The sequence below is a fragment of the Strongylocentrotus purpuratus genome, unplaced genomic scaffold (genome assembly GCF_000002235.5).
Source record: "Strongylocentrotus purpuratus isolate Spur 01 unplaced genomic scaffold, Spur_5.0 spur5_scaffold_8, whole genome shotgun sequence".
Lineage (NCBI taxonomy): Eukaryota > Metazoa > Echinodermata > Echinoidea > Camarodonta > Strongylocentrotidae > Strongylocentrotus > Strongylocentrotus purpuratus.
The window spans coordinates 706,054-720,290 of NW_022145614.1; the positions used below are offsets into that span (position 1 = coordinate 706,054).

Sequence of the window (14,237 nt, forward strand, 5' to 3'; positions counted from 1 at the left end):
AATAATCTTTGGTTATTGCAAAGGGGAATATATTTTGGTAATGAATTCCAAATCACCGGGAGATTACACCAAGGAGATTTTTCTTCATACATAAACATAGTTTTCCAACGATGAAAATTGGTTCGATTTCTCTTGTTATAATTATGAATACTAAGATTTGTAGGAAACATGTTCGAAATTGTATATGGAAGAAGATTATGAAAATAAAGGAACCCTAGCACTGCTGTATGATACTGGTATAAATCAAATTTTTCAAGGTTTTGAGATTGATAAAAAGAGGAGCGGAATGAGCAAGATAATGGCTACTGGTACAAATATGCAGTACCGGTACTTTTTCTGTAATTTAAATAAGATGTTCATTTTTAGTTTGCCACAATTATACCCCAGACACTGACACAATATGATAAATGTGGTAATACAAGTGCATTATATAATGAGAACAGAGCATGATCGATCTGAAAGATAGTCTTAACGTTTGTTTAACTCAAAGTATTTAGATGTTTCATTAACCTCTTCCAAAAAGCATTTTTAGATCTTTTTGCTCTTAAATCATATGGTACACTATTCCATATTTTCATGCCCATAAATGATATCTAAAATTGACCTTGTGTGGTTTTGCATTTAGGCAGATTTAGTTGTCCGTGTTCTTTGCGCCTTGTGCTATATCTGTGCTCTATTTATTATCTGACAGTATTCAATTAAGGAGTGAGGAAGATTGCCAATAACTTATAGATGAAGGTTGAGACAGATAGGAAATGAAGGTTGTAATTATTGAAAAAAATTGTGTCTTTAGGAACAGGGGTTCTGAATGGGTACCTCTTGGGCTAAAGGTTATTGCTCTCATCGCCATTTTCTGGGTAAGGAAAATACAATTCAAATTGGTTTTGTATGTGGTTCCGGATACCTCAATTCCATACAAAATATGTGGCTGGATTAACGCTTTGTATAAAAGCACTTAAATGTTCTGTGGAACATAATGCCTTATTCTGAACAAAATTCTGACTTTTTAACGAATCTTTTGATTTACTGTACCATTTTTATATGCTCAATCCATGAGAAATACTGATCAATCTGTTGGTCTTTGTGTTACGATTGGTGCATGTTTATCACATATCTCTTGAAATAACTTGTAAAACATGTCATATGCTAGAGTGCCGTAATGGCTGCCTTGCTAAAGCCAGGGTAATAATCAGGGCAGCGCCAAGAGCGTCAGTGTGACGGACATGTGAGCTATAGAAGAAGCCACCATTATCATTATTATATGCTTTATTCATGTCTTTTTGTTTGAAAATAAAATCCCATCTTGATATTGATAATTCATCCTGAAGCTTTTTATCTTCATAATTTGTAAAGCTACAGTAGACAATTCTCCTATTTTATGTATCATTACTAGTAACTGTACATTGCTCAAAAATTACAATGATAGAAAAATGGTCAGATATATCAGTTTCTATTACACCTGCATGAATTTTTTGAAGATTTAAATTTGTATATGCATGATCAATCAAAGAAGAAGTCAGTTTTGTAATCCTTGTGGGGGTTGTAATTAATTGCTCTAATCCTACGCAATGCAATGCAGTTTTGAATGTTCGACCTTCTGATCAGTATCTAAAAGATTGATGTTAAAGTCTCCCATCAAAATGCAATTTACCTTTTCAGATGTGAAGTAACATTTAACAACTTATCTTGGAACTCATCCACACATCAGTATTTGGTTTTCTGTATATTATACCTACAATTACTCTTTTCTTGTCAATACACATTTCAAGCCAAAGGCTTTCTGCATGTGATACTTCAAAATTTAGAGTGGGATATTTTAAAGATGAACAGATATATGCCCCTGCTCCCGTCCCCTTGAATCTTTTCTACACTTAACCTCTAAGGTAAACTCAGTAGTGACGTGTTAGACACATTCCAACCTTCTGAGCAGGAAATTATATCAAATTTAGAATCTAAGTTATCATAGAGAAGGGATATTTCATCCTAATTTTTCTGTAGTGACCGAATGTTCACATGAAACAAACTTACTGAATTTGGAAAGAGTTATCTAAAGCTTTTATCAAATATATCTGGACATAAATTGTAAGAAGAAACTACAAAGTTAGAGTCTTCGTGTTCCATTTATTGGTTATTTAGGACATGATATTCAGACACATCTTAATTAAGCCTAATCAATGAGATGAAGCTGGAACTCTCTGTACTTGACATCGTCCAGGCCTACATCTAAGAGGTCATTCGGGGTGCAAAGCACCACATGGCTACTGAGGTCGGGTCAAAGGTCAGCCCATCTTGTCCCAAGACAATGCCATGGAGCGTTTGATCTTTCTTCAATCTGTAAAACATTAGAATCAACAGTTATTATACAGGAATATGATTGGAACGATACATTTTTGAGAAGAAAAAAAACAACTAAAATCAAATAATTGTAATGGAAGTCAATATCAGGTATAAGATCAGACACAAGGAAATGAAACAGAGAAATCAGTTATTTCTGTTTGTTCAATATTTCCTTCGTTCGGGTGAAAAAGACTCCTTCTGTTGAAAGTACATAAGAGGAAACTCATATTACAAAATATTCATCATTAGTTTCTGTGAATTGATATTGCCTAACAGATTGAGATGAGCATACATTACAACCTCTAGCTAACCCTTTAATAGGATTGCTAGTAATGTTTGATCTTCTTGGTAATGTAAGTAATGATAATTCCATTAGTAATATTGATTTTTCTTGAAGTAATCTTGATTTGTGTACAGCGCTTTGAAACTTTTATGTCACAAGCGCTATATAAATTTTTTGTATTATTATTATTATAGAGAAAGATGCTATGAAGTGAAATTATGTCACTTTAGTCATCTTACAATACTTTAATGTCATGATGGTACTTACTTGGCAGTAGCCTGGGCTAGGGCAGGTAGAGGAGCTACACTGCTCACAGGTTGAGTTGGGGATCGGTCCTTGCGTGGTGATCGGTCCTGTCTTCCTAATCTCCCAGTCAGGCTAAGCATCACTCTTGACATGTTAGTGTAGAAGAGTGACCAGGTGCTGGAACCAGGCTCTATGTCAAACTCTAGAAGGGGGTTAAAGTATAATTGATGAAATACACATGAACCATTTTAATAAGGACAAGGTTTGTAAGCAATAGTAATTCTGAATTAGCTTTTAACTCTAATAGAATGTCTACTCTATAGTAATAATTTTTCAAGGCCCTATACACTGCGTCCCAGAAAAAATGAAACCAAGAATTATAGATATTTTATCATAACTTAGTCACAATTATAATATTAAAAATGACACATATTTGTAAAGCTTAGATCCTCCTCTTTCATTTGATGCAACTCATATGATATGATGCATATTTCACTTCTTTCAAAGTTCAAATCAATTGATAGACACCAAAACCCTCTGACGCAATGATAGATCGAGATACACCTTATCATATAATTTCAACCAATCAGTGAATAATAATCTATGTATGAGGTATACAGTGCATCCCAGAAAAAACAAAATCAATAATTATCAATGTTTTATCATAACTTAATCGCAATTATAATCAATAAATGACTCATATTTGTAAAGCTTAGAACCTCCTCTTTCATTTGATGCAACTCATATGATGCATATTTCATGCATGAGTGATTAAAAACAATTTGAAGACAGGAAGACAGGATTATTAACGTATTGTTTTGTCCCCACCCCTTACAACCTTAAAAAAAAGCATTTACAATAAATTACATAACATGCCCCCCCTAAAACAGAAAAACTCACGACAACAAAAAGAAAAACATTAATAAAACTTATTTACAACATGATGCTATGAAGAATCAAAAAGGCTTTGTAATACGAAAGAAAAGAAACTTGAAAAACTGACTTATCAAGAAATAAACATAGACACAACAAGATCTAAAGTTTTCTCGAGGTGCCATTGACGTTTATTTGGAACACTTGGTGAATTTAAAATGTTTTAGATATAGATATTTGTTTACATTAAAAATTATTGTTACACAAAATGTTTCGTTTAGATTTGTTAAACGATGCGAGCATGTTTGGGCATGCATTCCTTATTTCATTTCATTTTTTTCTTTACTGCCGATCAATGCTTAAGTCATGTATCAAACAATACAAATGAACAAAATGGCATATGACCATAGTACGCGCATGACCATAGTACGCGCGTGACCTCAGTTCGCTATCTCAAAAAATCTAAAAGATTTTGAAAATCTGATATCACCAACAGAAAGAGGAACATAAAATTACCCAGAGATGAAATTTTCTTTGGAATTGGGTGTGAAATTATGAAAATATTGACTAATTTTGCAGTCATTTGAATCCGTTCCGAAAAATTATTCACTTAGGCCCCCCAAAAAACTTGTTTGGTTGTCCTCGATTGCTTTTCTGGAGTAGAGACGGGCGGGCGGATCTTTTTTTCTTTTTTTTTTCTTTTTCTTTTTCTTTAACCAGCCGTTAGGAAAACATCTCATTTGAGCTCTGCTCACCAGTTCACCACTTTTCCTGGTGCTACCATAATCTGATAGGAGCACTGATCACTGATAAAGGGATTACCAGTAGGGTCCATGGGGAGAGAGACAGCGGTCAATCATAGCCTAGTTACTGATAAAGGGATTACCAGCTGGTATCTGATATCCAATCCAGATTCATAGTCTTCTCATCGCAGACCCTACACCTATATTGATAATAGGCCTGGATTCAGTGTGTCTAAAGTCTCACTTGTTATTGATTTTTTAGCAAGTACTAGCTATTTAAGTTTCTTTTACGTATAGAAGAGGACATTGATGTGCTTCGCAATGGAAAAATGCAGAAGGAAAATATAAATGGAGGATAAAATAGGAAAAGACGGGTGATAATAAGGAAAGATGGAAATGGAGGGAAAGAAGGAAGAGAAAATAAAGAATAGCATAAGGAAAGATAGAAAAGGAAGATAAAAAGTTTTTAAAAAAATACATAAGGAAAGATGGAAACAGAAGATAAAGAAGGTTAGAAAAAAAGAAATACATGAGAAAAGATAGAGAGAATAAAACGAGAGGAAAATAGAGGAATACATATAAGGAAAGATGAAAATTAGAAAGATGAAAAAGATAAAATTAGGATCAAACGACACGGCAAATTTTTAAGAACACTAAAAGTAAATACACTGAAAAACGGCCGCTCAGAGTGCTGGGCGCATTCACGATACTGCATGTGGCAAGCTGTTCCAAATTTGGTGGTGGAGTATACGCCTTTAACAGAGGCTATATTTGTCGACCTTACCCGACTTTCAAATGGAGAATCTCACTTTTCGGTGAACGGGGAGCGAAATACCCCACTTGCGTGTCTGGTATTACAGACCGCTTTCTTTCCCGATATCTTCGCGTACACCAAGCTTCGTGAGAATGAGCAATCTCAGAATCTGGATGAATGTTGTCCTTGTAGTGTGAGGTTCATGAGTAATTATTGTTATAAACTACGACATATAGTATGGATGATAATGTTTGTCAAGTTTATTGCGGACTATGTCATCATCATAAAAGTATTAGATCAAGTAAAAAGGCTTCAATTAAAATAGTTAAACATGAACAGAAATCATTTCGATGTTAAGATATTTTTGACGCACTTCTCGTCATGATATTGAATTTATAACATACAACGAAACGAGGACATCATAATCATAAAGACGTTCGTTGTGCAGATATGTACATACAGTAACAACAAGAATAATGCGCTATAATCATGAGCAAAAAACCAAGAGGTTTCGGAGAAAGGTAAAAAATCATCCGAGCAGTTATTAGGCAATTCTTCAACAATCTTTAGTATAAAAAAGTTAAAAGGTTTAACTGTCGTGATAAAAATGAGCTTGTCATAGAGATTTATTATGCAAGTGAGCATCGAAATGTTTCTTTAACGAACTGCTATAAAATTTTGAAACCAAATACTCTTGTGCTGAAATTTCATATCCTCAGTATCGAGAAGCATAATGTTCCATTATGGTTGCATCAACTATTGTAAAATAGATTAAGTCCCTCGATGTCTTGTAATGCCCTAATCACTCAGCTAATTATTATCTTTCTAAAGGATTGTAGATTTGAGAGTTTCTGTTTCTTTCGTGTTACATGCAATGGACATTCAATCATCACGGCTTGATGTGTTGTGGGGAAATAAATATTGTATCCTATACGTATACAGATCATATTAAATCGAATAAAAGTTTGATGAAATTCAATTCTTATCTTGCCAGAATCATCACTTTTTTAAATACCGTCTTTATAACGAATTCCAAGAAATGTGACGTCTGCCTAAACAACCACCCCCCCCCCCTATTTCAAATTTGACGTCTGAGCCCCGGCCACTCCCTATTTTCAAATCCTTGATCTGCCGTTTGGGGGGGGGGGGCAAGAAATAGGCAATAAGAAAGTTGAGTAGACCTTCAGATTACGCACGGAATAAATGTAACGTAAACAATATTTACAACATTCTATTCTTGCTTTAATACCTCAAAAATATTTAACGGTCAAACCAACAAAATTTATGTTTTCCCGGCCTTTCCTTATAGGCCTAGGCCTACTCCATTTTTCTAAACGCGTTCGAGTTTATTTCGTCTATGCGAATAAATTTGGTGGTGGAGTAACGCCTTTAACAGAGGCTAAATTTGTCGACCTTACCCGACTTTCAAATGGAGAATCTCACTTTTTTGGTGAACGGGGAGCGAAATACCCCACTTGCGTGTCTGGTATTACAGACCGCTTTCTTTCCCGATATCTTCGCGTACACCAAGCTTCGTGAGAATGAGCAATCTCAGAATCCGGATGAATGTTATCCTTGTACTAGTGTGATGTTCATGAGTTATTAATTGTGAAAATGGGAGAAAGATAGATACAAAAAATAAAGAATAACATAAACAAAGTTATAACAAAATGATGAAAGGAGGTTTAAAACAAAAAATAAAATAAGGAAAGATGGAAACGGAAGAAAATAGAAGGTTTAAAACAAAGAATAACTTATGGAAAGATAGAAATGATGGTATTACAGACCACTTTTTTCCCAGATATCTTTGTGTATATAAACCAAGCTTTAATTGGGGTGGTCTTGGAGAATCCGAATTAGCAAGCTGGAGAATCTGGATGAATGTTATCCTTGTACTAGTGTGATGTTCATGAGTTATTAATTGTGAAAATGGGAGAAAGATAGATACAAAAAATAAAGAATAACATAAACAAAGTTATTACAAAATGATGAAAGGAGGTTTAAAACATAAAATAAAATAAGGAAAGATGGAAACGGAAGAAAATAGAAGGTTTAAAACAAAGAATAACTTATGGAAAGATAGAAATGATAGAAAAACAAAAAAAATGATAATGCGGAAAAATAATATAAAGGAAGGAAGAAATAAAGGATAACATACGGAAAGATGGGTGATAATAAGTAATTATTTTTAAAGAAAAATGGAAATGGAAGATAGAAGGTATGTAAAAAAAAAAATAACAAAAGGAAAGATGGAAAAGGAAGATAAAAGAAGGTTTAAACAAAATATATATTAGGAAAGTCAAAAATATGTGTTGAAAGGAGGAGAAAAATAAGGAATAACATTAGCCGGAAGATAGACCAAAGTTGATAATAACTAAAAACATAAGGAAAGACAGAGAAAATAAAGAACAGCATAAGGAAATACAGAAATGGAAGAAAAGAAAAGAAGAAAATACAGAACATAGTAAAGCTAAATGAAAAAAAAACGGAAGATGAATGAAGTAGAAAACAATTAGGAAGATACAAGAAGGAGCCACTAAAGAATAATGTAGGGAAAGATGGAAACGGCAGATAAAAGAATTTGGAGGTGGAATAACTATGGTGGCTCCTAAGGGACACGCAAACGCAAAATTCGACGTATACCTATGCAACAAATTTGTGGATTTTCACGTCAAAGACGTGAAAATCCACAAATTTGACGTATACCTTTGCAACAAATTTGTGGATTTTTACGTCAAAGACGTGAAAATCCACAAATTTGACGTATACCTATGCAACAAATTTGTGGATGTTCACGTCAAAGACGTGAAAATCCACAAATTTGACGTATACCTTTGCTTGGTAATTTTTTCGTTTTTTCTGTACTCAATGGCCCTGAAGGGACACGCAGACATGAAAATCTGCGTCCGATATTCATGTCTGCGTCTCCGAAAAGGGACACGCAGACGTGAAATTGGACGCAGATTTTCTTCTTCCTCACGTCTTGGACGTAAAAAGACAATAAAACCCTTGCATAGGCATACGTCAATTTTGTGGATTTTCACGTCTTTGACGTGAAAATCCACAAATTTGTTGCATAGGTATACGTCAAATATATACGTCTACGTCGGCCCAAAAGGGACACGCAGACGCGAATATTGGACGCGAATTTTTTTTCAGTAAGCTGAGCACCAGGAAGATAAGCGTACATGGGTTTGTTTGCCCCTAGTTACTGATAAAGGGATTACCAGCTGGTATCGAATACTCTGTCCAGATTCACAGTCTTCTAATTGCAGACCCTACACCTAACTTATTCAGTGTAGTTTGCAGGCACAAATCCTGGTCAGTCGTAAAAGAGAGTAAAGAGAGTCTGCACTATAAGACTACCATAGGCCATGTACTATAGCTGCTCCTGACACAACCAGTAAGTAGCTGGGCTAGGCTTCTCTCAAGGCACAATGATTTTTTGGGGGGTAAAGTGTCAAATTAGGGTCTGTGCTTGCAGACTATATTCAGTGTCTCTAAAGTCTCACTTGTTATTGTTTTCAGCAAGAATGCACTTGGCAATGGAATGGTACAGGTTGCAACGTACATGTTATTCATTCACTATCGTTATTATTGTTTGAGGACAATCAGATGACTAATAGAGGAAGTTATGAAACAATAACAATACAAAATTGGTACCATAAATTATGTGGACTTCATTTGTTTCATTAATTTAGTTACCAACAGCAAATAAATACCGTAGGCCTACAATGATTTTTTTGTTAAAACCATTTTCATGACAAAATCGTATAGAGAGATAAAAAAATTTAAAAAAGAAGAAGAGGGAAATAGAGGAGTGATAGAAACGGGAAAAAGAAGGTGAAGAGAGAAGGATATGTTAACAGAGAGCAGTAGAGTAATGTACGTGGCTCCTAAACATCATGTCTACAATTTCAATTCAGACAAAATGAGACAACAAAATCACAAAGAAATGCAAATGCATTGAATATAGCTCAAATTGTTGATTTTCTTCTTCTCTCATTACCAATCAATTACTTCTTTTTGTGCTTCTTGTTGCCATTTGCCCCCCTCCTATCACCCTTTTATTTTCTCTGTATTTCTTTCCATCTCTCTCTCTCTCTCTCTCCCCTTCTCTCGATCTTTTCCTTTCTCCCTCCCAATCTGTCTCTCCCTCTCTCTCCTCTTTCTATCCCAATCTGTCTGCCCCTCTCTATTTCTCTCTCCCAATGTCCCTTTCTCTCTTTCTCTCTCTCCTTTTTATCGTTTCTCACTCCCAATCTGTTTATCCCCCCTCCCCTCTCTCTCTCCTCTTAATTCATCTTTCTCCCAATCTGTTTATCCCCTCTCTCTCCTCTTTCAACGTTTCTCTCTCCCAATCTGTCTCTCCCCTAGCTAGCTCTCTCCTTTTCTCTCTCGATCTCTCTCTCTCTCTCTGTCGAAATTCGAATACACATAGTACAGAGAGAATGGGAAGGGAGGATGGACAGGAGAGATAGAGAGAGATGGAAAGAAATAGAGAGAGAATAAAAGGGTGTGATAGGAGGGGGGGGGGGGGGGCAATTGGCAACAAGATGCACAAAAAGAAGTAATTGCTTGGTACAGGCAAAACAGGCAAATGTCGAGATAAAGCTGTTTTAAACATAGCTGAACAAACCCATATACACTTATCTTCCTGGTGCTCAGCTTACTGAAAAAAAATTCGCGTCCAATATTCGCGTCTGCGTGTCCCTTTTGGGCCGACGTAGACGTATATATTTGACGTATACCTATGCAACAAATTTGTGGATTTTCACGTCGAAGACGTGAAAATCCACAAAATTGACGTATACCTATGCAAGGGTTTTATTGTCTTTTTACGTCCAAGACGTGAAGAAGAAGAAAATCTGCGTCCAATTTCACGTTTGCGTGTCCCTTTTGGGAGACGCAGACATGAATATCGGACGCAGATTTTCATGTCTGCGTGTCCCTTCAGGGCCATTGAGTACAGAAAAACGAAAAAATTACCAAGCAAAGGTATACGTCAAATTTGTGGATTTTCACGTCTTTGACGTGAACATCCACAAATTTGTTGCATAGGTATACGTCAAATTTGTGGATTTTCACGTCTTTGACGTAAAAATCCACAAATTTGTTGCATAGGTATACGTCAAATTTTGCGTTTGCGTGTCCCTTAGGAGCCACCATAAATAACGCCTTTAACAAAGGCTGTATTTGTTGACATTACCAGAGTTTCAAATGGAGAATTTCAATTTCGGTGAGCACAGAGCCCAAATAACCCACTTGCTTGTCTGGTATTACAGACCACTTTTTTCCCAGATATCTTTGTGTATATAAACCAAGCTTTAATTGGGATGGTCTTGGAGAATCCGAATTAGCAAGCTGGAGAATCTGGATGAATGCTATCCTTGTAGTGTGAGGGTCATGAGTTATTATTTGTAAAAAATATGACTATAGTATAGATGTTGATAATTGTCAAATTTACTGCGGAATATTTATCAAACAAATATTAGATTCAAAATAGTTGAACACTGGAACTGATATTATTTCGAGGTTCAGATATATATCAAGCCTAATATTTATGCGCTATAAATCATGAACAGGCAACCCAGAGCAGTCTAGCGTATATTATATCCTATACTATTTGTATAATGCATTATTATTTATATCACATTTACTTATGTCCATGCATTCCAAACTAGACAATGATGATGAAAGGAACATAAAGGAAAAGCAAGGGAGATGAAACTGACAACTCCCAGGTATAAGAATGGACATAATCCGAACCTATATCAGACTGTGAATAAGACTAGAGTTTCATAGAGAGAGTTCCAAGCAGTACTTATCAAGGTTGGGCTGGCGATGTCCTGGCAAAGTTTGTTTACACTGGAGATTAGGGACTTTTCTCTCTCTAGCTCTGTGGTGAGCTTCTTCCCAAACTGCACCCCACTTTCGGGTCCAAAGTGGGGTGAAGTTTAAATGGACTGTTTTCGTCATTTTTGTGTGTCTTTTTTTTCTTTTTTTTCTTTAACTAGCAATTTTTGTGTGTCTTTTCTTTTTTTCTTTTTTTTTTACAAAAAGAATATTTAAATGAGAATCTTACCCCAAATAGTGATGTGGGACACAATGACATCCTCTGATTAGATGGAGAGGCAGGAGTACGTGACACAATAGCATGTCCACTGGTGTTATTGTTGCTGTTGGCGTTTAGATGCCGCTCTTCAATCTTGTCAGATTATCTGCACCACAGCATCCTTCTTTGAAGTTCATCTTTTCGAACTTTTGATCCTGGCTCACTTTTACTGATGTTTTTTGGCTGTCTTTCCAGATTCCTGTTTTTCGGGTCCAGAGTTGGCTCACCTGTCTCACCTGCACGGCTTACACACACTAAATATTAAAGAGAAAAGGCTGGACTTCACCATTCCACTAAGAGGGGTGATGGGAAAGTCACAATGAGGGACAATTCAAGGTATGACAAAAAATACCTTGTAACTTTGCAGTGTCAAACTGCAAAGTTTCAGGTTACAAAGATTAACTCAGTAGTCTGCTCATGCGCCCAAAACATCTGTAATTTTACATATTAAAGGTACTACATGTCCCCTTTGCAGCCAACATCAGTCTGTAGAACTTTGCAGGAATTATGAATATGTCACGAATGTCTGTGAAATTTAAATGTTAGCAGTGTCCTAATATTCAAATTATGCAAGGAAACCCGTTTACTTCTAGACTTTACTGTCAGACACTATTGAGTGACTAAATGACTTCTTTTTTTTCTTTGGTAATAACATACAGAAAAGGATACATTTGTCTACATCAATAACCCACTTCTTGTAATGGCCCAAATTAAACTGATTGAATCTTTGCGCAGCACAAAACGTACAACCATTCAGTACAAGGGTCTGAAAATCAGACTATTACTGAATGGATTGCAATCACTAAAGTTGATTTGACAACTAATTTTCAAGCCCCTTTTGTTTTGAGGAAAGTTCTAAATTAAAATTATCTTTAAAATGCCATTTGAATTTAAACTTTTTTTAATTGTTTGGCCTGCAAATGGGACATATTACCTTTAATACCCATCAGTCTAGGTTGAGATGTGGTCAACCTACAAAGTTGGAAGCACCTCTGAGCAGACTTTCTAAACAAACTGTGCTGCCCATATGCTATTAATGCTGTGGTTGAGGCCAGAAAGATGTTAACTACTTATATTGACATTGAATCACTGCCCATATGTTCGTCTCTAAGCCAGTGCAAGACACATTTTCATTTAGTGGCATATCGAGCATAGCATTTACCCGGTGTAAGCACCCCCCACCCCCCCCCCCCCAAATGAAACTGAACATTTAGTATGTATAAGGCAGGTTCATTCTTTCATTGCGTCTCCCGTTCCACCCCTTTGTTCATTTATTTAAACATGTCACCAATGATGCACACATGTTATCTGTCTGCATTGCCTTTTCCAGCTCTTCACCGACTTTTATGGCGATTATTCGCCTCCACACCCCCCCCCCCCCCAAAAAAAAAAAAAGATTTGAAGAAATACTGTTCAGGAAATGCAGAGTGTAACAACAAAAATATCTTGACATCTCCCCTCTCCACTCTTTGGGTCACTAATGACCCGGTGTACAGAGCCCCACCCCGCTCTGTACTGTGATGGACTACCTTCGGTTAAAGATAAAGACCAGTTATGGTCATGCGATTGCATTGTGAAAGAAATGTTGTGGAATCGATCAGAAAAGATTGATCATCTAGCATACAAGTATTGGTGTGTACTGCAAGGTTCTGGCATCATCAAAATGATAAGAAATTTGGCCCAGTCTTGGTAAAGTTACAAGCACTGTGCACAGAAAGATGTTTATGGGACTACGCGACACGTGCCCTATATCTATCAGGTCCAAATAAATATATTATATCAATTAGTAGGCGGTTTCTCAGCAAAATTTGTATCATCACGTATTAGTGAAAACATATTCTTTCACATGATTGGTAATAAGAGCTTCCATTTCATTTTTTGAGAGGGGGACATTTCCAAAACTGGTCTTTACCTTTAACCGATAATTCCACCTCCAATCATATGTTATTTATTCTACCAATCAAAAATTATACAATCAGATAATACATAGAAATTTCATAATACATGCAAACAATTTTAGGAAAGTGGAGAGAAGAGAATTAGGATACAATCTGCTGTTAGGGGTGACAAAAGCAATTGAAATTGCTATTACTCAAAATCATGTAACCCCCCCCCCCCCCCCCCCCCCACAGGCTGTATCCTGGAAAATAAAGAGTGAAGAACAAAATAAGAATTCACAATATGAGATAATAAACATATAATAATTTGAACAATTACCATTATATCCATCATTACTTTCATTACATTATTTTGTCATTACAATTTATATTCATCACATAAAACTAAAAACTTTCATGTCAATAACAATAATTTCTAACTTTCAAACTAAAATGAATAGAATTGTAATATGAAACCTCATATGAACAGAACGAAACAAAGAAAAGAGTTTACAATATTTTTTTCTTTTTCTAAGTGACAAAATATACATAAATTAGTCATTTATGATCTAGGTGAGATATATAATTATTAATTGGGGTTTCCAAAAAGGCACAGGAAAATTACATATCGGCGGCTTTTAAGTGGAAATCACATTTTGAGAATTCACTGCATGAAATTGAGAATTAAAAAACTTTGTTGAGTTTGCTTGAAATCAGACACGAGTTCAAAATATTCAAGGTACTACCTGTACTAAAATAGCCATTTACATGTGGATTTGTATAAACTGTTCTACTAACCGAAATGGCAATATACACGTGAACATGAACAAAGGTCCTACTACTGTAAACGCTTTTTTTGTGTGTGTGATTAATTTTTAGGACTGAGCGTCCTCAAATCATATTCGCTGGTTCTTAAATTTGTGTGGCACGCAATTCAGCCCGTTCAAAACATGCATAAGAAGTCATGCTTATATATTTGGGAGTTCTAAATCTGCACATTTAATGTACT

The 14,237-nt window shown here is 35.7% G+C and overlaps 1 long non-coding RNA gene across 1 annotated transcript; it reads right to left on the minus strand.

The window, feature by feature from the left end:
• On the minus strand, positions 1–11,707 carry LOC115920286. The gene is made up of 3 exons (XR_004062288.1): positions 11,322–11,707; positions 2,888–3,068; positions 1–2,332 (listed from the first exon to the last, which is right to left on the minus strand). It is a non-coding gene; the product is annotated as an uncharacterized LOC115920286 (long non-coding RNA).
• Between the last annotated feature and the right edge of the window lie 2,530 nt (positions 11,708–14,237).